Below are 25,230 nucleotides of genomic sequence, written 5' to 3'. Positions count from 1 at the left end.
TCTGAACATCAAAAATATAATTCGTTATCAAATCACTGACACCAGAAAAGATCAAATGCACAGTTGGCAATTTTCAAGACTTGTTAATCACATCACGGCAAGGAAACATTGCTAAAGCACATGTACCTCTTTTTAAAAGCTTTGGTCACATTCTTCAAGTGAGGTTCAATAGCGACATCTATCTCAATTATTACATATCCTCCACTTCTAGTCATCAAAAGAGCACCCGTCACTAAACTCATCATTAACACTTGGATGTTTCCTTATGGTTCAAGAATTGTATGACTTATTAGCAAACTTTTCAGCTCTAATATTGATACTTTACCCCATTCAATTGAAAATAAAAACAATACACTGAATACAAAGGTTGATTCTAATCTCTAGTTACTAAATACGTACACCTAGAAGTATGCTCAGAAATCCCTGTCAAGAAAGTGTGGATAGTCCAATTTCTCTAGGAAGTGGCTAATTGCTTGCGTTGATAAATATCTTTCTAACAACGGTTCCCCATCAGCTACAATCTGATGCAACGATAAAAAATATGTATAGCAATTTTATAAAGACAAATTCACTGACTAAAGATAGGAGATAATAATATAGTGATATCCAATTCGAACCTTGAATCTGTTTCATTTTCCCTCCAATTGTAGAAACTTCTTGCCTGTGATTTAAGGGTCTGGACCGTAAGACAGTTCCTATCTATAAAGTGGTTTAGTCTGGCACTAACGTGATTCATCACTGTTTAAAGACCAAAAAAGGAAATAAAGGCGATTTTGACCTCGACGTGATTCGAACACGCAACCTTCTGATCTGGAGTCAGACGCGCTACCATTGCGCCACGAAGTCATATTAGTTCTTGCAACAAACATTCTAAACATGCATTGCACGACTCAGATAAAAGGTACTTGGCATTTATCTTTTCCAAATAACATCATCACTCACACATGATATAAGAAGAACTACACCATCCTCAACATTCACTTTCTTAATACCATCTATTACAGCTGAATATATACGTTGACCTCAGAATATGCATATAATTCTCCATCTCTGGCCAGGCTTACTTGTTCTTTCATCATTTTTTTTTCAGTCGGTCTCTCCACCAATCTGAATTGTTTATTGAAATTGACTGTTTCCTTGTTTTTCTCTCATGGGTTTTATTTGAAAATAGTTAGCATTACTTAGTTGACGTGGATCCGAAATACCCGACTACATCACTTTTATCTGTACAAGATCTCTCACGTTTTACAAAATTAATAATACAATGTGTGCAATTCTAGAGGAAAAATCTTTACACAACAGGAACTTTGTTTTGAAAGTAGTCTGTGCATTCTTTGCGGAATAGGAACCTGAGAGACCATTATTAACGTCTTGAACACATCTACACGTTCTGAACATCAAAAATATAATTCGTTATCAAATCATTGACACCAGAAAAGATCAAACGCACAGCTGGCAATTTTCAAGACTTGTTAATCACATCACGGCAAGGAAACATTGCTAAAGCACATGTACCTCTTTTTGAAAGCTTACTTCACATTTTCAAGTGAGGTTCAATGGCGACATCTATCTCAATTGTTACCTATCCTACACTTCTAGTCATCAAAAGAGCACCCGTCACTAAACTCATCATTAACACTTGGATGTTTTCTTATGGTTCAAGAATTGTATGACTTATTAGCAAACTTTTCAGCTCTAATATTGATACTTTACCCCATTCAATTGAAAATAAGAACAATACACTGAATACAAAGGTTGATTCTAATCTCTAGTTACTAAATACGTACACCTAGAAGTATCCTCAGAAATCCCTGTCAAGAAAGTGTGGATAGTCCAATTTCTCTAGGAAGTGGCTAATTGCTTGCGTTGATAAATATCTTTCTAACAACGGTTCCCCATCAGCTACAATCTGATGCAACGATACAAAATATGTATAGCAACTTGATAAAGACAAATTCACTGCCTAAAGATAGGAGATCATAATATAGTGATATCCAATTCGAACCTTGAATCTGTTTCATTTTCCCTCCAATTGTAGAAACTTCTTGCCTGTGATTAAAGGGTCTGGACCGTAAGACAGTTCCTATCTATAAAGTGGTTTAGTCTGGCACTAACGTGATTCATCATTATTTAAAGACCAAAAAAAGAAATAAAGGCGATTTTGACCTCGACGTGATTCGAACACGCAACCTTCTGATCTGGAGTCAGACGCGCTACCATTGCGCCACGAAGTCATATTAGTTTTTGCAACAAACATTCTAAACATGCATTTCAATTCGAATAACTGTACAAGACTCGTATAAGAGGTACTTGGCATTTACCGATTTTCCAAACAACATCATCACTCACGCATGATATAAGAAGAACTACACCGTCCTCAGAATTCACTTTCTTGATGCCATCTATTTTACAGTTGAATGGAGACGTTGACCTCAGAATATACATATAATTCTCCATCTCTGGCCAGGCTTACGTGTTCTTTCGTCATTTTTTCAGTCGGTCTCTCCATCTATCTGAATTGTTATTTAAATTAACTGTTTCCTTGGTTTATTCTCATGCTTTTTAAAAAAAAAATCCTAGCATTAGTTAGTTGATCTGCATCCGAAATACCCGACTACATCACTTTTATCTGTACAAGATCTCTCACATTTTACAAAAGAAAAATAAAATGGGTGCAATTCTAGAGGAAAAATCTTTACACAACAGGAATTTTGTTTTAAAAGTAGTCTGTGCAATCTTTGCGGGATGGGAAACTGAGACACCATTATTAACGTCTTGAACACATTTACACGTTCTGAACATCAAAAATATAATTCGTTATCAAATCACTGACACCAGAAAAGATCAAACGCACAGTTGGCAATTTTCAAAACTTGTTAATCACATCACGGCAAGGGAACATTGCTAAAGCACATGTACCTCATTTTGAAAGCTTTGGTCACATTTTCAAGTGCGGTTCAATGGCGACATCTATCTCAATTATTACCTATCCTACACTTCTAGTCATCAAAAGAGCACCGGTTACTAAACTCATAACACTTGGATCTTTTCTTATGGTTCTAGAATTGTATGACTTATTAGCAAACTTTTTAGCTCTAATATTGATACTTTACCCCATTTACTTGAAAATAAGAACAATACACTGAATACAAAGGTTGATTCTGATCTCTAGTAACTAAATACGTACACCTAGAAGTATCCTCAGAAATCCCTGTCAAGAAAGTGTGGATAGTCCAATTTCTCTAGGAAGTGGCTAATTGCTTGCGTTGATAAATATCTTTCTAACAACGGTTCCCCATCAGCTACAATCTGATGCAACGATACAAAATATGTATAGCAACTTGATAAAGACAAATTCACTGCCTAAAGATAGGAGATCATAATATAGTGATATCCAATTCGAGCCATGAATCTGTTTCATTTTCCCTCCAATTGTAGAAACTTGTTGCCTCTGATTTCAGGGCCTGCACCGTAAGACAGTTCCTCTCTATAAAGTCGTTCAGTCTGGCACTAACGTGATTCATCATTGTTTAAAGACCAAAAAAAAAAAAAGAAACAAAAGCAATTGTGACCTCGACGTGATTCGAACACGCAACCTTCTGATCTGGAGTCAGACGCGCTACCATTGCGCCACGAAGTCATATTAGTTCTTGCAACAAACATTCTAAACATGCATTACACGACTCAGATAAAAGGTTCTTGGCATTTACCTTTTCCAAATAACATCATCACTTACACATGATATAAGAAGAACTACACCATCCTCAACATTCACTTTCTTAATACCATCTATTATAGCTGAATATATACGTTGACCTCAGAATATGCATATAATTCTCCATCTCTGGCCAGGCTTACTTGTTCTGTCATCATTTTTTTCAGTCGGTCTCTCCACCAATCTGAATTGTTTATTGAAATTGACTGTTTCCTTGGTTTTTTTCTCATGGGTTTTATTTGAAAATAGTTAGCATTACTTAGTTGACGTGGATCCGAAATACCCGACTACATCACTTTTATCTGTACAAGATCTCTCACGTTTTACAAAATTAATAATACAATGGGTGCAATTCTAGAGGAAAAATCTTTACACAACAGGAATTTTGTTTTGAAAGTAGTCTGTGCATTCTTTGCGGAATAGGAAACTGAGACACCATTATTAACGTCTTGAACACATCTACACATTCTGAACATCAAAAATATAATTCATTATCAAATCATTGACACCAGAAAAGATCAAACGCACAGCTGGCAATTTTCAAAACTTGTTAATCACATCACGGCAAGGGAACATTGCTGAAACACATGTACCTCTTTTTGAAAGCTTAGTTCACATTTTCAAGTGAGGTTCAATGGCGACATCTATCTCAATTGTTACCTATCCTACACTTCTAGTCATCAAAAGAGCACCCGTCACTAAACTCATAACACTTGGATATTTTCTTATAGTTTAAGAATTGTATGACTTATTAGTAAACTTTTCAGCTCTAATATTGATACTTTCCCCCATTCGATTGAAAATAAGAACAATACACTGAATACAAAGGTTTATTCCTATCTCTAGTTACTAAATATGTACTCCTAAAGGTATCCTCAGAAATCCCTGTCCAGAAAGGGTGGATAGTCCAATTTCTCTAGGAAGTGGCTAATTCCTTGCGTTGATAAATATCTTTCTAACAACGGTTCCCCATCAGCTACAATCTGATGCAACGATACAAAATATATATAGCAACTTGATAAGGATAAATTCACTGCCTAAAGATAGGAGATCATAATATAGTGATATCCAATTCGAACCTTGAATCTGTTTCATTTTCCCTCCAATTGTAGAAACTTGTTGCCTCTTATGTCAGGGCCTAGACCGTAAGACAGTTTCTATCTATATAGTGGTTTAGTGGGACACTATCGTGATTCATCATTGTTTAAAGACCAAAAAAAGAAATAAAAGCAATTGTGACCTCGACGTGATTCGAACACGCAACCTTCTGATCTGGAGTCAGACGCGCTACCATTGCGCCACGAAGTGATATTAGTTCTTGCAACAAACATTCTCAACATGCATTACACGACTCAGATAAAAGGTACTTGGCATTTACCGCTTTTCCAAATAACATCATCACTCACACATGATATGAGAAGAACTACACCGTCCTCAACATTCACTTTCTTAATACCATATATTACAGCTGAATGGAGACGTTGGCCTCAGAATATACATAGCATTCGGCATCTCTGGCCAGGCTTACGTGTTCTTTCGTCATTTCTTTCAGTCGGTCCCTCCATCAATCTGAAATGTTTATTTATATTGACTGTTTCCTTGTTTTTTCAGATAGGTTTCAAATGGAAAGAGCCTGGTGTTACTAAGTTGCTCTTCAGCCTAAACAAGTGACAAAACAACATTTATTTCTGTACAAAATATCTCCTATTTTACAAAAGAAACGAGTGCGATTCAACGGAATGAAATTTGGGCAACACAAGTGTTGTTTTAGAAATAACCTGTTCATTCCTTCAGGGGATAGAAAAGTGAGACACCGTTATTAACATATTGTACAACTCTATAGCTTCTAAGGATCAAAACTAGAATTCGTTATCAAATCATTCTTGACAGAAAGGAACAAAGGCACATTTGGTTAGTTTCATGACATGTCAATTGTATCCCGGCAAGAGAACATATCTGACACAAACAAATACCCTTTTAAATAGCTCTGCCACTACCCAGGAATGGTTTAAGTGTGATATCTATCACAAAGTTTACCCACCCGCCATCCTACCCACTCCTGCCAATCCCCTTCACCAATATGGAAGTATAGAAAACTTCATTAACATGCAAAAAACGTGAACCAATAGCTGACGGCATGCAGAGCGTTGAGCCACTGAATTCTACACAAAAAGCAATACTATTCAACGCGGCAAAAATGTGAGAGCAACAGCTTTTAGAATCCTTCATCTTAATAACTGTGCACGGGCATCAAGCCAGCAATGTTACCTCCACGATACAAAATATGCATAGCAACTTGACAAAGACAAATTCACTGCCTAAAGATAGGAGAACATATCATAGTGATATCCAATTCGAACCATCAAATGGAATGTGTTTCCTTTTGCCTCCAAATGTAGAAACGTGTTGCCTCTGATTTCTGGGCCTGGACGTTATGATAGTTCCTATCTATATAGAGATTCAGTCCGACACTAACGTGATTCATCATTGTTTGAAGACCAAAAAAGAAATAAAAGTGATTATGACCTCGACGTGATTCGAACACGCAACCTTCTGATCTAGAGTCAGACGCGCTACCATTGCGTTACGAAGTTATATTAGTTCTTGCTACAAACATTCTAAACATGCATTTCAATTCGAGAATCTGTATACGACTCAGATAAGAGGTACTTGCCATTTACCGATTTTCCAAATAACATCATCACTCATGCATGATATAAGAAGAAACACATCGTCCTCAGAATTCACCTCCTTAATACCATCTATTACAGCTGAATCTATACGTTGACCTCAGAATATACATATAATTCTCCATCTCTGGCCTGTCTTACATGTTCTTTCGTCATTTTTTTCCATCGGTCTATCTACCAATCTGAATTGTTTATTGAAATTGACTCTTTCCTTGGTTTTTTCTGATGGGTTTTATTTGAAAATAGCTAGCATTACTTCGTTGACCTGGATCCGAAATACCCGACTACATCACTTTTATCTGTACAAGATCTCTCACGTTTTACAAAAGAAAAAGAAAATGGGTGCAATTCTAGAGGAAAAATCTTTACACAACAGGAATTTTGTTTTGAAAGTAATCTGTGCATTCTTTGCGGAATAGGAAACTGAGACACCATTATTAACGTCTTGAACACATCTATACGTTCTGAACATCAAAAATATAATTCGTTATCAAATCATTGACACCAGAAAAGATCAAACGCACAGTTGGCAATTTTCAAAACTTGCTAATCACATCACGGCAAGGGAACATTGCTGAAACACATGTACCTCTTTTTGAAAGCTAAGTTCACATTTTCAAGTGAGGTTTATTGGCGACATCTATCTCAGTTGTTACCTATCCTCCACTTCTAGTCATCAAAAGAACACCCGTCAGTAAACTCATAATTAACACTTGGATGTTTTCTTGTTGTTGAAGAACTGTATGACTTATTAGTAAACATTTTAGCTCTAATATTGATACTTTAGCCCATTTAATTGAAACTCAGAACAATACACTGAATACAAAGGTTCATTCCAATCATTAGTTACTAAATACGTACACCTAGAAGTATCCTCAGAAATCCCTGTCCAGAAAGTGTGGATAGTCCAGTTTCTCTAGGAACTGGCTAATTGCTTGCGTTGAGAATATCTTTCTAAGAACGGTTCCCCATAAACTACAAATGGTCTAAGAAAGCTATAAACGGAGAAATAACTATAAATTGCGCGTAACTAGCTTTTAGAATCATTCATCTTAACAACTGTGCATGGGCATCAAACCAGCAATGTTACCTCCACGATACAAAATATGTATAGCAACTTGATAACTAATAAGTCATACAATTCTTAAACCATAAGAAAATATCCAAGTGTTATGAGTTTAGTGACGGGTGTTCTTTGGATGACTAGAAGTGGAGGATAGGTAACAGTTGAGATAGATGTCGCCATTGAAGACCAAGAAAGAAATAAAAGCGATTGTGACCTCGACGTGATTCCAACACGCAACCTTCTGATCTGGAGTCAGACGCGCTACCATTGCGCCACGAAGTCATATTAGTTTTTGCAACAAACATTCTAAACATGCATTTCACTTCGAATAACTGTGCAAGACTCATATAAGAGGTACTTGGCATTTACCGATTTTCCAAACAACATCATCACTCACGCATGATACAAGAAGAACTACACCGTCCTCAGAATTCACTTTCTTGATGCCATCTATTTTACAGTTGAATGGAGACGTTGACCTCAGAATATAGATATAATTCTCCATCTCTGGCCAGGCTTACGTGTTCTTTCGTCATTTTTTTCAGTCGGTCTCTCCATCTATCTGAATTGTTTATTGAAATTAATTGTTTCCTTGGTTTTTTCTCATGGTTTTTATTTGAAAATGCTAGAATTACTTAGTTGACATCGATCCAAAATACCCGACTACATCACTTTTATCTGCACAAAATCTCTCTCATTTTACAAAAGAAAAATAAAATGGGTGCAATTCTAGAGGAAAAATCTTTACACAACAGGAATTTTGTTTTAAAAATAGTCTGTGCATTCTTTGCGGGATAGGAAACTGAGACACCATTATTAACGTCTTGAACACATCTACACGTTCTGAACATCAAAAATATAATTCGTTATCAAATCACTGACACCAGAAAAGATCAAATGCACAGTTGGCAATTTTCAAGACTTGTTAATCACATCACGGCAAGGGAACATTGCTAAAGCACATGTACCTCTTTTTAAAAGCTTTGGTCACATTCTTCAAGTGAGGTTCAATAGCGACATCTATCTCAATTATTACATATCCTCCACTTCTAGTCATCAAAAGAGCACCCGTCACTAAACTCATCATTAACACTTGGATGTTTCCTTATGGTTCAAGAATTGTATGACTTATTAGCAAACTTTTCAGCTCTAATATTGATACTTTACCCCATTCAATTGAAAATAAAAACAATACACTGAATACAAAGGTTGATTCTAATCTCTAGTTACTAAATACGTACACCTAGAAGTATGCTCAGAAATCCCTGTCAAGAAAGTGTGGATAGTCCAATTTCTCTAGGAAGTGGCTAATTGCTTGCGTTGATAAATATCTTTCTAACAACGGTTCCCCATCAGCTACAATCTGATGCAACGATAAAAAATATGTATAGCAATTTTATAAAGACAAATTCACTGCCTAAAGATAGGAGATCATAATATAGTGATATCCAATTCGAACCTTGAATCTGTTTCATTTTCCCTCCAATTGTAGAAACTTCTTGCCTGTGATTAAAGGGTCTGGACCGTAAGACAGTTCCTATCTATAAAGTGGTTTAGTCTGGCACTAACGTGATTCATCACTGTTTAAAGACCAAAAAAGGAAATAAAGGCGATTTTGACCTCGACGTGATTCGAACACGCAACCTTCTGATCTGGAGTCAGACGCGCTACCATTGCGCCACGAAGTCATATTAGTTCTTGCAACAAACATTCTAAACATGCATTGCACGACTCAGATAAAAGGTACTTGGCATTTATCTTTTCCAAATAACATCATCACTCACACATGATATAAGAAGAACTACACCATCCTGAACATTCACTTTCTTAATACCATCTATTACAGCTGAATATATACGTTGACCTCAGAATATGCATATAATTCTCCATCTCTGGCCAGGCTTACTTGTTCTTTCATCATTTTTTTTCAGTCGGTCTCTCCACCAATCTGAATTGTTTATTGAAATTGACTGTTTCCTTGTTTTTTTCTCATGGGTTTTATTTGAAAATAGTTAGCATTACTTAGTTGACGTGGATCCGAAATACCCGACTACATCACTTTTATCTGTACAAGATCTCTCACGTTTTACAAAATTAATAATACAATGTGTGCAATTCTAGAGGAAAAATCTTTACACAACAGGAACTTTGTTTTGAAAGTAGTCTGTGCATTCTTTGCGGAATAGGAACCTGAGAGACCATTATTAACGTCTTGAACACATCTACACGTTCTGAACATCAAAAATATAATTCGTTATCAAATCATTGACACCAGAAAAGATCAAACGCACAGCTGGCAATTTTCAAGACTTGTTAATCACATCACGGCAAGGAAACATTGCTAAAGCACATGTACCTCTTTTTGAAAGCTTACTTCACATTTTCAAGTGAGGTTCAATGGCGACATCTATCTCAATTGTTACCTATCCTACACTTCTAGTCATCAAAAGAGCACCCGTCACTAAACTCATCATTAACACTTGGATGTTTTCTTATGGTTCAAGAATTGTATGACTTATTAGCAAACTTTTCAGCTCTAATATTGATACTTTACCCCATTCAATTGAAAATAAGAACAATACACTGAATATAAAGGTTGATTCTAATCTCTAGTTACTAAATACGTACACCTAGAAGTATGCTCAGAAATCCCTGTCAAGAAAGTGTGGATAGTCCAATTTCTCTAGGAAGTGGCTAATTGCTTGCGTTGATAAATATCTTTCTAACAACGGTTCCCCATCAGCTACAATCTGATGCAACGATACAAAATATGTATAGCAACTTGATAAAGACAAATTCACTGCCTAAAGATAGGAGATCATAATATAGTGATATCCAATTCGAACCTTGAATCTGTTTCATTTTCCCTCCAATTGTAGAAACTTCTTGCCTGTGATTAAAGGGTCTGGACCGTAAGACAGTTCCTATCTATAAAGTGGTTTAGTCTGGCACTATCGTGATTCATCATTATTTAAAGACCAAAAAAAGAAATAAAGGCGATTTTGACCTCGACGTGATTCGAACACGCAACCTTCTGATCTGGAGTCAGACGCGCTACCATTGCGCCACGAAGTCATATTAGTTTTTGCAACAAACATTCTAAACATGCATTTCAATTCGAATAACTGTACAAGACTCGTATAAGAGGTACTTGGCATTTACCGATTTTCCAAACAACATCATCACTCACGCATGATATAAGAAGAACTACACCGTCCTCAGAATTCACTTTCTTGATGCCATCTATTTTACAGTTGAATGGAGACGTTGACCTCAGAATATACATATAATTCTCCATCTCTGGCCAGGCTTACGTGTTCTTTCGTCATTTTTTCAGTCGGTCTCTCCATCTATCTGAATTGTTATTTAAATTAACTGTTTCCTTGGTTTTTTCTCATGCTTTTTAAAAAAAAAATCCTAGCATTAGTTAGTTGACCTGCATCCGAAATACCCGACTACATCACTTTTATCTGTACAAGATCTCTCACATTTTACAAAAGAAAAATAAAATGGGTGCAATTCTAGAGGAAAAATCTTTACACAACAGGAATTTTGTTTTAAAAGTAGTCTGTGCAATCTCTGCGGGATGGGAAACTGAGACACTATTATTAACGTCTTGAACACATTTACACGTTCTGAACATCAAAAATATAATTCGTTATCAAATCACTGACACCAGAAAAGATCAAACGCACAGTTGGCAATTTTCAAAACTTGTTAATCACATCACGGCAAGGGAACATTGCTAAAGCACATGTACCTCATTTTGAAAGCTTTGGTCACATTTTCAAGTGCGGTTCAATGGCGACATCTATCTCAATTATTACCTATCCTCCACTTCTAGACATCAAAAGAGCACCGGTCACTAAACTCATAACACTTGGATCTTTTCTTATGGTTCTAGAATTGTATGACTTATTAGCAAACTTTTTAGCTCTAATATTGATACTTTACCCCATTCACTTGAAAATAAGAACAATACACTGAATACAAAGGTTGATTCTGATCTCTAGTAACTAAATACGTACACCTAGAAGTATCCTCAGAAATCCCTGTCAAGAAAGTGTGGATAGTCCAATTTCTCTATGAAGTGGCTAATTGCTTGCGTTGATAAATATCTTTCTAACAACGGTTCCCCATCAGCTACAATCTGATGCAACGATACAAAATATGTATAGCAACTTGATAAAGACAAATTCACTGCCTAAAGATAGGAGATCATAATATAGTGATATCCAATTCGAGCCATGAATCTGTTTCATTTTCCCTCCAATTGTAGAAACTTGTTGCCTCTGATTTCAGGGCCTGCACCGTAAGACAGTTCCTCTCTATAAAGTCGTTCAGTCTGGCACTAACGTGATTCATCATTGTTTAAAGACCAAAAAAAAAGAAATAAAAGCAATTGTGACCTCGACGTGATTCGAACACGCAACCTTCTGATCTGGAGTCAGACGCGCTACCATTGCGCCACGAAGTCATATTAGTTCTTGCAACAAACATTCTAAACATGCATTACACGACTCAGATAAAAGGTACTTGGCATTTACCTTTTCCAAATAACATCATCACTCACACATGATAGAAGAAGAACTACACCATCCTCAACATTCACTTTCTTAATACCATCTATTACAGCTGAATATATACGTTGACCTCAGAATATGCATATAATTCTCCATCTCTGGCCAGGCTTACTTGTTCTTTCATCATTTTTTTTCAGTCGGTCTCTCCACCAATCTGAATTGTTTATTGAAATTGACTGTTTCCTTGTTTTTTTCTCATGGGTTTTATTTGAAAATAGTTAGCATTACTTAGTTGACGTGGATCCGAAATACCCGACTACATCACTTTTATCTGTACAAGATCTCTCACGTTTTACAAAATTAATAATACAATGTGTGCAATTCTAGAGGAAAAATCTTTACACAACAGGAACTTTGTTTTGAAAGTAGTCTGTGCATTCTTTGCGGAATAGGAAACTGAGACACCATTATTAACGTCTTGAACACATCTACACGTTCTGAACATAAAAAATATAATTCATTATCAAATCATTAACACCAGAAAAGATCAAACGCACAGTTGGCAATTTTCAAGACTTGTTAATCACATCACGGCAAGGGAACATTGCTAAAGCACATGTACCTCTTTTTAAAAGCTTTGGTCACATTCTTCAAGTGAGGTTCAATAGCGACATCTATCTCAATTATTACATATCCTCCACTTCTAGTCATCAAAAGAGCACCCGTCACTAAACTCATCATTAACACTTGGATGTTTTCTTATGGTTCAAGAATTGTATGACTTATTAGCAAACTTTTCAGCTCTAATATTGATACTTTACCCCATTCAATTGAAAATAAGAACAATACACTGAATACAAAGGTTGATTCTGATCTCTAGTTACTAAATACGTACACCTAGAAGTATCCTCAGAAATCCCTGTCAAGAAAGTGTGGATAGTCCAATTTCTCTAGGAAGTGGCTAATTGCTTGCGTTGATAAATATCTTTCTAACAACGGTTCCCCATCAGCTACAATCTGATGCAACGATACAAAATATGTATAGCAACTTGATAAAAACAAATTCACTGCCTAAAGATATTAGATAATAATATAGTGATATCCAATTCGAACCTTGAATCTGTTTCATTTTCCCTCCAATTGTAGAAACTTGTTGCCTGTGATTAAAGGGTCTGGACCGTAAGACAGTTCCTATCTATAAAGTGGTTTAGTCTGGAGCTAACGTGATTCATCATTATTTAAAGACCGAAAAAAGAAATAAAGGCGATTTTGACCTCTACGTGATTCGAACACGCAACCTTCTGATCTGGAGTCAGACGCGCTACCATTGCGCCACGAAGTCATATTAGTTTTTGCAACAAACATTCTAAACATGCATTTCACTTCGAATAACTGTGCAAGACTCATATAAGAGGTACTTGGCATTTACCGATTTTCCAAACAACATCATCACTCACGCATGATAGAAGAAGAACTACACCGTCCCCAGAATTCACTTTCTTGATACCATCTATTACAGCTCAATGGAGACGTTGACCTCAGAATATACATATAATTCCCCATCTCTGGCCAGGCTTACGTGTTCTTTCGTCATTTTTTTCAGTCGGTCTCTCCATCTATCTGAATGGTTTATTGAAATTAATTGTTTCCTTTTTTTTTCTCATGGTTTTTATTTGAAAATGCTCGAATTACTTAGTTGACATCGATCCAAAATAACCGACTACATCACTTTTATCTGCACAAGATCTCTCACATTTTACAAAAGAAAAATAAAATGGGTGCAATTCTAGAGGAAAAATCTTTACACAACAGGAATTTTGTTTTAAAAATAGTCTGTGCATTCTTTGCGGGATAGGAAACTGAGACACCATTATTAACGTCTTGAACACATCTACACGTTCTGAACATCAAAAATATAATTCGTTATCAAATCACTGACACCAGAAAAGATCAAATGCACAGTTGGCAATTTTCAAGACTTGTTAATCACATCACGGCAAGGGAACATTGCTAAAGCACATGTACCTCTTTTTAAAAGCTTTGGTCACATTCTTCAAGTGAGGTTCAATAGCGACGTCTATCTCAATTATTACATATCCTCCACTTCTAGTCATCAAAAGAGCACCCGTCACTAAACTCATCATTAACACTTGGATGTTTTCTTATGGTTCAAGAATTGTATGACTTATTAGCAAACTTTTCAGCTCTAATATTGATACTTTACCCCATTCAATTGAAAATAAGAACAATACACTGAATACAAAGGTTGATTCTAATCTCTAGTTACTAAATACGTACACCTAGAAGTATCCTCAGAAATCCCTGTCAAGAAAGTGTGGATAGTCCAATTTCTCTAGGAAGTGGCTAATTGCTTGCGTTGATAAATATCTTTCTAACAACGGTTCCCCATCAGCTACAATCTGATGCAACGATACAAAATATGTATAGCAACTTGATAAAGACAAATTCACTGCCTAAAGATAGGAGATAATAATATAGTGATATCCAATTCGAACCTTGAATCTGTTTCATTTTCCCTCCAATTGTAGAAACTTGTTGCCTGTGATTAAAGGGTCTGGACGTTAAGACAGTTCCTCTCTATAAAGTGGTTTAGTCTGGCGCTAACGTGATTCATCATTGTTTAAAGACCAAAAAAAGAAATAAAGGCGATTTTGACCTCGACGTGATTCGAACACGCAACCTTCTGATCTAGAGTCAGACGCGCTACCATTGCGCCACGAAGTCATATTAGTTCTTGCAACAAACATTCTAAACATGCATTACACGACTCAGATAAAAGGTACTTGGCATTTATCTTTTCCAAATAACATCATCACTCACACATGATATGAGAAGAACTACACCATCCTCAACATTCACTTTCTTAATACCATCTATTACAGCTGAATATACACGCTGACCTCAGAATATGCATATAATTCTCCATCTCTGGCCAGGCTTACTTGTTCTTTCATCATTTTTTTTCAGTCGGTCTCTCCACCAATCTGAATTGTTTATTGAAATTGACTGTTTCCTTGTTTTTTTCTCATGGGTTTTATTTGAAAATAGTTAGCATTACTTAGTTGACGTGGATCCGAAATACCCGACTACATCACTTTTATCTGTACAAGATCTCTCACGTTTTACAAAATTAATAATACAATGTGTGCAATTCTAGAGGAAAAATCTTTACACAACAGGAACTTTGTTTTGAAAGTAGTCTGTGCATTCTTTGCGGAATAGGAACCTGAGAGACCATTATTAACGTCTTGAACACATCTACACGTTCTGAACATCAAAAATATAATTCGTTATCAAATCATTGACACCAGAAAAGATCAAACGCACAGCTGGCAATTTTCAAGACTTGTTAATCACATCACGCCAAGGAAACATTGCTAAAGCACATGTACCTCTTTTTGAAAGCTTACTTCACATTTTCAAGTGAGGTTCAATGGCGACATCTATCTCAATTGTTACCTATCCTACACTTCTAGTCATCAAAAGAGCACCCGTCACTAAACTCATCATTAACACTTGGATGTTTTCTTATGGTTCAAGAATTGTATGACTTATTAGCAAACTTTTCAGCTCTAATATTGATACTTTACCCCATTCAATTGAAAATAAGAACAATACACTGAATACAAAGGTTGATTCTAATCTCTAGTTACTAAATACGTACACCTAGAAGTATGCTCAGAAATCCCTGTCAAGAAAGTGTGGATAGTCCAATTTCTCTAGGAAGTGGCTAATTGCTTGCGTTGATAAATATCTTTCTAACAACGGTTCCCCATCAGCTACAATCTGATGCAACGATACAAAATATGTATAGCAACTTGATAACTAATAAGTCATACAATTCTTAAACCATAAGAAAATATCCAAGTGTCATGAGTTTAGTGACGGGTGTTCTTTGGATGACTAGAAGTGGAGGAGAGGTAACAGTTGAGATAGATGTCGCCATTGAAGACCAAGAAAGAAATAAAAGCGATTGTGACCTCGACGTGATTCCAACACGCAACCTTCTGTTCTGGAGTCAGACGCGCTACCATTGCGCCACGAAGTCATATTAGTTTTTGCAACAAACATTCTAAACATGCATTTCACTTCGAATAACTGTGCAAGACTCATATAAGAGGTACTTGGCATTTACCGATTTTCCAAACAACATCATCACTCACGCATGATACAAGAAGAACTACACCGTCCTCAGAATTCACTTTCTTGATGCCATCTATTTTACAGTTGAATGGAGACGTTGACCTCAGAATATACATATAATTCTCCATCTCTGGCCAGGCTTACGTGTTCTTTCGTCATTTTTTTCAGTCGGTCTCTCCATCTATCTGAATTGTTTATTGAAATTAATTGTTTCCTTGGTTTTTTCTCATGGTTTTTATTTGAAAATGCTAGAATTACTTAGTTGACATCGATCCAAAATACCCGACTACATCACTTTTATCTGCACAAAATCTCTCTCATTTTACAAAAGAAAAATAAAATGGGTGCAATTCTAGAGGAAAAATCTTTACACAACAGGAATTTTGTTTTAAAAATAGTCTGTGCATTCTTTGCGGGATAGGAAACTGAGACACCATTATTAACGTCTTGAACACATCTACACGTTCTGAACATCAAAAATATAATTCGTTATCAAATCACTGACACCAGAAAAGATCAAATGCACAGTTGGCAATTTTCAAGACTTGTTAATCACATCACGGCAAGGGAACATTGCTAAAGCACATGTACCTCTTTTTAAAAGCTTTGGTCACATTCTTCAAGTGAGGTTCAATAGCGACATCTATCTCAATTATTACATATCCTCCACTTCTAGTCATCAAAAGAGCACCCGTCACTAAACTCATCATTAACACTTGGATGTTTCCTTATGGTTCAAGAATTGGATGACTTATTAGCAAACTTTTCAGCTCTAATATTGATACTTTACCCCATTCAATTGAAAATAAAAACAATACACTGAATACAAAGGTTGATTCTAATCTCTAGTTACTAAATACGTACACCTAGAAGTATCCTCAGAAATCCCTGTCAAGAAAGTGTGGATAGTCCAATTTCTCTAGGAAGTGGCTAATTGCTTGCGTTGATAAATATCTTTCTAACAACGGTTCCCCATCAGCTACAATCTGATGCAACGATACAAAATATGTATAGCAACTTGATAAAGACAAATTCACTGCCTAAAGATAGGAGATAATAATATAGTGATATCCAATTCGAACCTTGAATCTGTTTCATTTTCCCTCCAATTGTAGAAACTTGTTGCCTGTGATTAAAGGGTCTGGACGTTAAGACAGTTCCTCTCTATAAAGTGGTTTAGTCTGGCGCTAACGTGATTCATCATTGTTTAAAGACCAAAAAAAGAAATAAAGGCGATTTTGACCTCGACGTGATTCGAACACGCAACCTTCTGATCTAGAGTCAGACGCGCTACCATTGCGCCACGAAGTCATATTAGTTCTTGCAACAAACATTCTAAACATGCATTACACGACTCAGATAAAAGGTACTTGGCATTTATCTTTTCCAAATAACATCATCACTCATACATGATATGAGAAGAACTACACCATCCTCAACATTCACTTTCTTAATACCATCTATTACAGCTGAATATACACGCTGACCTCAGAATATGCATATAATTCTCCATCTCTGGCCAGGCTTACTTGTTCTTTCATCATTTTTTTTCAGTCGGTCTCTCCACCAATCTGAATTGTTTATTGAAATTGACTGTTTCCTTGTTTTTTTCTCATGGGTTTTATTTGAAAATAGTTAGCATTACTTAGTTGACGTGGATCCGAAATACCCGACTACATCACTTTTATCTGTACAAGATCTCTCACGTTTTACAAAATTAATAATACAATGTGTGCAATTCTAGAGGAAAAATCTTTACACAACAGGAACTTTGTTTTGAAAGTAGTCTGTGCATTCTTTGCGGAATAGGAACCTGAGAGACCATTATTAACGTCTTGAACACATCTACACGTTCTGAACATCAAAAATATAATTCGTTATCAAATCATTGACACCAGAAAAGATCAAACGCACAGCTGGCAATTTTCAAGACTTGTTAATCACATCACGCCAAGGAAACATTGCTAAAGCACATGTACCTCTTTTTGAAAGCTTACTTCACATTTTCAAGTGAGGTTCAATGGCGACATCTATCTCAATTGTTACCTATCCTACACTTCTAGTCATCAAAAGAGCACCCGTCACTAAACTCATCATTAACACTTGGATGTTTTCTTATGGTTCAAGAATTGTATGACTTATTAGCAAACTTTTCAGCTCTAATATTGATACTTTACCCCATTCAATTGAAAATAAGAACAATACACTGAATACAAAGGTTGATTCTAATCTCTAGTTACTAAATACGTACACCTAGAAGTATGCTCAGAAATCCCTGTCAAGAAAGTGTGGATAGTCCAATTTCTCTAGGAAGTGGCTAATTGCTTGCGTTGATAAATATCTTTCTAACAACGGTTCCCCATCAGCTACAATCTGATGCAACGATACAAAATATGTATAGCAACTTGATAACTAATAAGTCATACAATTCTTAAACCATAAGAAAATATCCAAGTGTCATGAGTTTAGTGACGGGTGTTCTTTGGATGACTAGAAGTGGAGGAGAGGTAACAGTTGAGATAGATGTCGCCATTGAAGACCAAGAAAGAAATAAAAGCGATTGTGACCTCGACGTGATTCCAACACGCAACCTTCTGTTCTGGAGTCAGACGCGCTACCATTGCGCCACGAAGTCATATTAGTTTTTGCAACAAACATTCTAAACATGCATTTCACTTCGAATAACTGTGCAAGACTCATATAAGAGGTACTTGGCATTTACCGATTTTCCAAACAACATCATCACTCACGCATGATACAAGAAGAACTACACCGTCCTCAGAATTCACTTTCTTGATGCCATCTATTTTACAGTTGAATGGAGACGTTGACCTCAGAATATAGATATAATTCTCCATCTCTGGCCAGGCTTACGTGTTCTTTCGTCATTTTTTTCAGTCGGTCTCTCCATCTATCTGAATTGTTTATTGAAATTAATTGTTTCCTTGGTTTTTTCTCATGGTTTTTATTTGAAAATGCTAGAATTACTTAGTTGACATCGATCCAAAATACCCGACTACATCACTTTTATCTGCACAAAATCTCTCTCATTTTACAAAAGAAAAATAAAATGGGTGCAATTCTAGAGGAAAAATCTTTACACAACAGGAATTTTGTTTTAAAAATAGTCTGTGCATTCTTTGCGGGATAGGAAACTGAGACACCATTATTAACGTCTTGAACACATCTACACGTTCTGAACATCAAAAATATAATTCGTTATCAAATCACTGACACCAGAAAAGATCAAATGCACAGTTGGCAATTTTCAAGACTTGTTAATCACATCACGGCAAGGGAACATTGCTAAAGCACATGTACCTCTTTTTAAAAGCTTTGGTCACATTCTTCAAGTGAGGTTCAATAGCGACATCTATCTCAATTATTACATATCCTCCACTTCTAGTCATCAAAAGAGCACCCGTCACTAAACTCATCATTAACACTTGGATGTTTCCTTATGGTTCAAGAATTGGATGACTTATTAGCAAACTTTTCAGCTCTAATATTGATACTTTACCCCATTCAATTGAAAATAAAAACAATACACTGAATACAAAGGTTGATTCTAATCTCTAGTTACTAAATACGTACACCTAGAAGTATGCTCAGAAATCCCTGTCAAGAAAGTGTGGATAGTCCAATTTCTCTAGGAAGTGGCTAATTGCTTGCGTTGATAAATATCTTTCTAACAACGGTTCCCCATCAGCTACAATCTGATGCAACGATAAAAAATATGTATAGCAATTTTATAAAGACAAATTCACTGCCTAAAGATAGGAGATCATAATATAGTGATATCCAATTCGAACCTTGAATCTGTTTCATTTTCCCTCCAATTGTAGAAACTTCTTGCCTGTGATTAAAGGGTCTGGACCGTAAGACAGTTCCTATCTATAAAGTGGTTTAGTCTGGCACTAACGTGATTCATCACTGTTTAAAGACCAAAAAAGGAAATAAAGGCGATTTTGACCTCGACGTGATTCGAACACGCAACCTTCTGATCTGGAGTCAGACGCGCTACCATTGCGCCACGAAGTCATATTAGTTCTTGCAACAAACATTCTAAACATGCATTGCACGACTCAGATAAAAGGTACTTGGCATTTATCTTTTCCAAATAACATCATCACTTACACATGATATAAGAAGAACTACACCATCCTGAACATTCACTTTCTTAATACCATCTATTACAGCTGAATATATACGTTGACCTCAGAATATGCATATAATTCTCCATCTCTGGCCAGGCTTACTTGTTCTTTCATCATTTTTTTTCAGTCGGTCTCTCCACCAATCTGAATTGTTTATTGAAATTGACTGTTTCCTTGTTTTTTTCTCATGGGTTTTATTTGAAAATAGTTAGCATTACTTAGTTGACGTGGATCCGAAATACCCGACTACATCACTTTTATCTGTACAAGATCTCTCACGTTTTACAAAATTAATAATACAATGTGTGCAATTCTAGAGGAAAAATCTTTACACAACAGGAACTTTGTTTTGAAAGTAGTCTGTGCATTCTTTGCGGAATAGGAACCTGAGAGACCATTATTAACGTCTTGAACACATCTACACGTTCTGAACATCAAAAATATAATTCGTTATCAAATCATTGACACCAGAAAAGATCAAACGCACAGCTGGCAATTTTCAAGACTTGTTAATCACATCACGGCAAGGAAACATTGCTAAAGCACATGTACCTCTTTTTGAAAGCTTACTTCACATTTTCAAGTGAGGTTCAATGGCGACATCTATCTCAATTGTTACCTATCCTACACTTCTAGTCATCAAAAGAGCACCCGTCACTAAACTCATCATTAACACTTGGATGTTTTCTTATGGTTCAAGAATTGTATGACTTATTAGCAAACTTTTCAGCTCTAATATTGATACTTTACCCCATTCAATTGAAAATAAGAACAATACACTGAATATAAAGGTTGATTCTAATCTCTAGTTACTAAATACGTACACCTAGAAGTATGCTCAGAAATCCCTGTCAAGAAAGTGTGGATAGTCCAATTTCTCTAGGAAGTGGCTAATTGCTTGCGTTGATAAATATCTTTCTAACAACGGTTCCCCATCAGCTACAATCTGATGCAACGATACAAAATATGTATAGCAACTTGATAAAGACAAATTCACTGCCTAAAGATAGGAGATCATAATATAGTGATATCCAATTCGAACCTTGAATCTGTTTCATTTTCCCTCCAATTGTAGAAACTTCTTGCCTGTGATTAAAGGGTCTGGACCGTAAGACAGTTCCTATCTATAAAGTGGTTTAGTCAGGCACTAACGTGATTCATCATTATTTAAAGACCAAAAAAAGAAATAAAGGCGATTTTGACCTCGACGTGATTCGAACACGCAACCTTCTGATCTGGAGTCAGACGCGCTACCATTGCGCCACGAAGTCATATTAGTTTTTGCAACAAACATTCTAAACATGCATTTCAATTCGAATAACTGTACAAGACTCGTATAAGAGGTACTTGGCATTTACCGATTTTCCAAACAACATCATCACTCACGCATGATATAAGAAGAACTACACCGTCCTCAGAATTCACTTTCTTGATGCCATCTATTTTACAGTTGAATGGAGACGTTGACCTCAGAATATACATATAATTCTCCATCTCTGGCCAGGCTTACGTGTTCTTTCGTCATTTTTTCAGTCGGTCTCTCCATCTATCTGAATTGTTATTTAAATTAACTGTTTCCTTGGTTTTTTCTCATGCTTTTTAAAAAAAAAATCCTAGCATTAGTTAGTTGACCTGCATCCGAAATACCCGACTACATCACTTTTATCTGTACAAGATCTCTCACATTTTACAAAAGAAAAATAAAATGGGTGCAATTCTAGAGGAAAAATCTTTACACAACAGGAATTTTGTTTTAAAAGTAGTCTGTGCAATCTCTGCGGGATGGGAAACTGAGACACTATTATTAACGTCTTGAACACATTTACACGTTCTGAACATCAAAAATATAATTCGTTATCAAATCACTGACACCAGAAAAGATCAAACGCACAGTTGGCAATTTTCAAAACTTGTTAATCACATCACGGCAAGGGAACATTGCTAAAGCACATGTACCTCATTTTTAAAGCTTTGGTCACATTTTCAAGTGCGGTTCAATGGCGACATCTATCTCAATTATTACCTATCCTCCACTTCTAGACATCAAAAGAGCACCGGTCACTAAACTCATAACACTTGGATCTTTTCTTATGGTTCTAGAATTGTATGACTTATTAGCAAACTTTTTAGCTCTAATATTGATACTTTACCCCATTCACTTGAAAATAAGAACAATACACTGAATACAAAGGTTGATTCTGATCTCTAGTAACTAAATACGTACACCTAGAAGTATCCTCAGAAATCCCTGTCAAGAAAGTGTGGATAGTCCAATTTCTCTATGAAGTGGCTAATTGCTTGCGTTGATAAATATCTTTCTAACAACGGTTCCCCATCAGCTACAATCTGATGCAACGATACAAAATATGTATAGCAACTTGATAAAGACAAATTCACTGCCTAAAGATAGGAGATCATAATATAGTGATATCCAATTCGAGCCATGAATCTGTTTCATTTTCCCTCCAATTGTAGAAACTTGTTGCCTCTGATTTCAGGGCCTGCACCGTAAGACAGTTCCTCTCTATAAAGTCGTTCAGTCTGGCACTAACGTGATTCATCATTGTTTAAAGACCAAAAAAAAAGAAATAAAAGCAATTGTGACCTCGACGTGATTCGAACACGCAACCTTCTGATCTGGAGTCAGACGCGCTACCATTGCGCCACGAAGTCATATTAGTTCTTGCAACAAACATTCTAAACATGCATTACACGACTCAGATAAAAGGTACTTGGCATTTACCTTTTCCAAATAACATCATCACTCACACATGATAGAAGAAGAACTACACCATCCTCAACATTCACTTTCTTAATACCATCTATTACAGCTGAATATATACGTTGACCTCAGAATATGCATATAATTCTCCATCTCTGGCCAGGCTTACTTGTTCTTTCATCATTTTTTTTCAGTCGGTCTCTCCACCAATCTGAATTGTTTATTGAAATTGACTGTTTCCTTGTTTTTTTCTCATGGGTTTTATTTGAAAATAGTTAGCATTACTTAGTTGACGTGGATCCGAAATACCCGACTACATCACTTTTATCTGTACAAGATCTCTCACGTTTTACAAAATTAATAATACAATGTGTGCAATTCTAGAGGAAAAATCTTTACACAACAGGAACTTTGTTTTGAAAGTAGTCTGTGCATTCTTTGCGGAATAGGAAACTGAGACACCATTATTAACGTCTTGAACACATCTACACGTTCTGAACATAAAAAATATAATTCATTATCAAATCATTAACACCAGAAAAGATCAAACGCACAGTTGGCAATTTTCAAGACTTGTTAATCACATCACGGCAAGGGAACATTGCTAAAGCACATGTACCTCTTTTTAAAAGCTTTGGTCACATTCTTCAAGTGAGGTTCAATAGCGACATCTATCTCAATTATTACATATCCTCCACTTCTAGTCATCAAAAGAGCACCCGTCACTAAACTCATCATTAACACTTGGATGTTTTCTTATGGTTCAAGAATTGTATGACTTATTAGCAAACTTTTCAGCTCTAATATTGATACTTTACCCCATTCAATTGAAAATAAGAACAATACACTGAATACAAAGGTTGATTCTGATCTCTAGTTACTAAATACGTACACCTAGAAGTATCCTCAGAAATCCCTGTCAAGAAAGTGTGGATAGTCCAATTTCTCTAGGAAGTGGCTAATTGCTTGCGTTGATAAATATCTTTCTAACAACGGTTCCCCATCAGCTACAATCTGATGCAACGATACAAAATATGTATAGCAACTTGATAAAAACAAATTCACTGCCTAAAGATAGGAGATAATAATATAGTGATATCCAATTCGAACCTTGAATCTGTTTCATTTTCCCTCCAATTGTAGAAACTTGTTGCCTGTGATTAAAGGGTCTGGACCGTAAGACAGTTCCTATCTATAAAGTGGTTTAGTCTGGAGCTAACGTGATTCATCATTATTTAAAGACCGAAAAAAGAAATAAAGGCGATTTTGACCTCTACGTGATTCGAACACGCAACCTTCTGATCTGGAGTCAGACGCGCTACCATTGCGCCACGAAGTCATATTAGGTTTTGCAACAAACATTCTAAACATGCATTTCACTTCGAATAACTGTGCAAGACTCATATAAGAGGTACTTGGCATTTACCGATTTTCCAAACAACATCATCACTCACGCATGATAGAAGAAGAACTACACCGTCCCCAGAATTCACTTTCTTGATACCATCTATTACAGCTCAATGGAGACGTTGACCTCAGAATATACATATAATTCCCCATCTCTGGCCAGGCTTACGTGTTCTTTCGTCATTTTTTTCAGTCGGTCTCTCCATCTATCTGAATGGTTTATTGAAATTAATTGTTTCCTTTTTTTTTCTCATGGTTTTTATTTGAAAATGCTCGAATTACTTAGTTGACATCGATCCAAAATACCCGACTACATCACTTTTATCTGCACAAGATCTCTCACATTTTACAAAAGAAAAATAAAATGGGTGCAATTCTAGAGGAAAAATCTTTACACAACAGGAATTTTGTTTTAAAAATAGTCTGTGCATTCTTTGCGGGATAGGAAACTGAGACACCATTATTAACGTCTTGAACACATCTACACGTTCTGAACATCAAAAATATAATTCGTTATCAAATCACTGACACCAGAAAAGATCAAATGCACAGTTGGCAATTTTCAAGACTTGTTAATCACATCACGGCAAGGGAACATTGCTAAAGCACATGTACCTCTTTTTAAAAGCTTTGGTCACATTCTTCAAGTGAGGTTCAATAGCGACGTCTATCTCAATTATTACATATCCTCCACTTCTAGTCATCAAAAGAGCACCCGTCACTAAACTCATCATTAACACTTGGATGTTTTCTTATGGTTCAAGAATTGTATGACTTATTAGCAAA

General features: G+C 36.1%; 15 non-coding genes across 15 annotated transcripts; all 15 read right to left on the bottom strand.

Moving 5' to 3' along the window:
• Positions 1 to 774: 774 nt before the first annotated feature.
• Positions 775 to 846, bottom strand: Trnaw-cca (transfer RNA tryptophan (anticodon CCA)). The gene has a single exon. It is a non-coding gene; the product is annotated as a tRNA-Trp (tRNA).
• Positions 847 to 2,162: 1,316 nt separating this feature from the next.
• Trnaw-cca (transfer RNA tryptophan (anticodon CCA)) lies at positions 2,163 to 2,234 on the bottom strand. The gene has a single exon. It is a non-coding gene; the product is annotated as a tRNA-Trp (tRNA).
• A 1,334-nt stretch (positions 2,235 to 3,568) lies between these two features.
• On the bottom strand, positions 3,569 to 3,640 carry Trnaw-cca (transfer RNA tryptophan (anticodon CCA)). The gene has a single exon. It is a non-coding gene; the product is annotated as a tRNA-Trp (tRNA).
• A 1,311-nt stretch (positions 3,641 to 4,951) lies between these two features.
• On the bottom strand, positions 4,952 to 5,023 carry Trnaw-cca (transfer RNA tryptophan (anticodon CCA)). The gene has a single exon. It is a non-coding gene; the product is annotated as a tRNA-Trp (tRNA).
• A 2,658-nt stretch (positions 5,024 to 7,681) lies between these two features.
• Positions 7,682 to 7,753, bottom strand: Trnaw-cca (transfer RNA tryptophan (anticodon CCA)). The gene has a single exon. It is a non-coding gene; the product is annotated as a tRNA-Trp (tRNA).
• Positions 7,754 to 9,087: 1,334 nt separating this feature from the next.
• On the bottom strand, positions 9,088 to 9,159 carry Trnaw-cca (transfer RNA tryptophan (anticodon CCA)). The gene has a single exon. It is a non-coding gene; the product is annotated as a tRNA-Trp (tRNA).
• A 1,315-nt stretch (positions 9,160 to 10,474) lies between these two features.
• Positions 10,475 to 10,546, bottom strand: Trnaw-cca (transfer RNA tryptophan (anticodon CCA)). Its single transcript has one exon. It is a non-coding gene; the product is annotated as a tRNA-Trp (tRNA).
• A 1,330-nt stretch (positions 10,547 to 11,876) lies between these two features.
• Positions 11,877 to 11,948, bottom strand: Trnaw-cca (transfer RNA tryptophan (anticodon CCA)). Its single transcript has one exon. It is a non-coding gene; the product is annotated as a tRNA-Trp (tRNA).
• A 1,316-nt stretch (positions 11,949 to 13,264) lies between these two features.
• On the bottom strand, positions 13,265 to 13,336 carry Trnaw-cca (transfer RNA tryptophan (anticodon CCA)). The gene has a single exon. It is a non-coding gene; the product is annotated as a tRNA-Trp (tRNA).
• Positions 13,337 to 15,991: 2,655 nt separating this feature from the next.
• Trnaw-cca (transfer RNA tryptophan (anticodon CCA)) lies at positions 15,992 to 16,063 on the bottom strand. Its single transcript has one exon. It is a non-coding gene; the product is annotated as a tRNA-Trp (tRNA).
• Positions 16,064 to 18,721: 2,658 nt separating this feature from the next.
• Positions 18,722 to 18,793, bottom strand: Trnaw-cca (transfer RNA tryptophan (anticodon CCA)). Its single transcript has one exon. It is a non-coding gene; the product is annotated as a tRNA-Trp (tRNA).
• Positions 18,794 to 20,127: 1,334 nt separating this feature from the next.
• On the bottom strand, positions 20,128 to 20,199 carry Trnaw-cca (transfer RNA tryptophan (anticodon CCA)). Its single transcript has one exon. It is a non-coding gene; the product is annotated as a tRNA-Trp (tRNA).
• Positions 20,200 to 21,514: 1,315 nt separating this feature from the next.
• On the bottom strand, positions 21,515 to 21,586 carry Trnaw-cca (transfer RNA tryptophan (anticodon CCA)). Its single transcript has one exon. It is a non-coding gene; the product is annotated as a tRNA-Trp (tRNA).
• Positions 21,587 to 22,916: 1,330 nt separating this feature from the next.
• Positions 22,917 to 22,988, bottom strand: Trnaw-cca (transfer RNA tryptophan (anticodon CCA)). Its single transcript has one exon. It is a non-coding gene; the product is annotated as a tRNA-Trp (tRNA).
• A 1,316-nt stretch (positions 22,989 to 24,304) lies between these two features.
• Positions 24,305 to 24,376, bottom strand: Trnaw-cca (transfer RNA tryptophan (anticodon CCA)). The gene has a single exon. It is a non-coding gene; the product is annotated as a tRNA-Trp (tRNA).
• Positions 24,377 to 25,230: the final 854 nt, after the last annotated feature.

Source organism: Sinohyriopsis cumingii, chromosome 18, assembly GCF_028554795.1.
Source record: "Sinohyriopsis cumingii isolate HCF-2022 chromosome 18, ASM2855479v2, whole genome shotgun sequence".
NCBI lineage: Eukaryota > Metazoa > Mollusca > Bivalvia > Unionida > Unionidae > Sinohyriopsis > Sinohyriopsis cumingii.
Note: the sequence above shows the minus strand (reverse complement) of the source record. Positions and strands in the feature narration are given on the sequence as shown.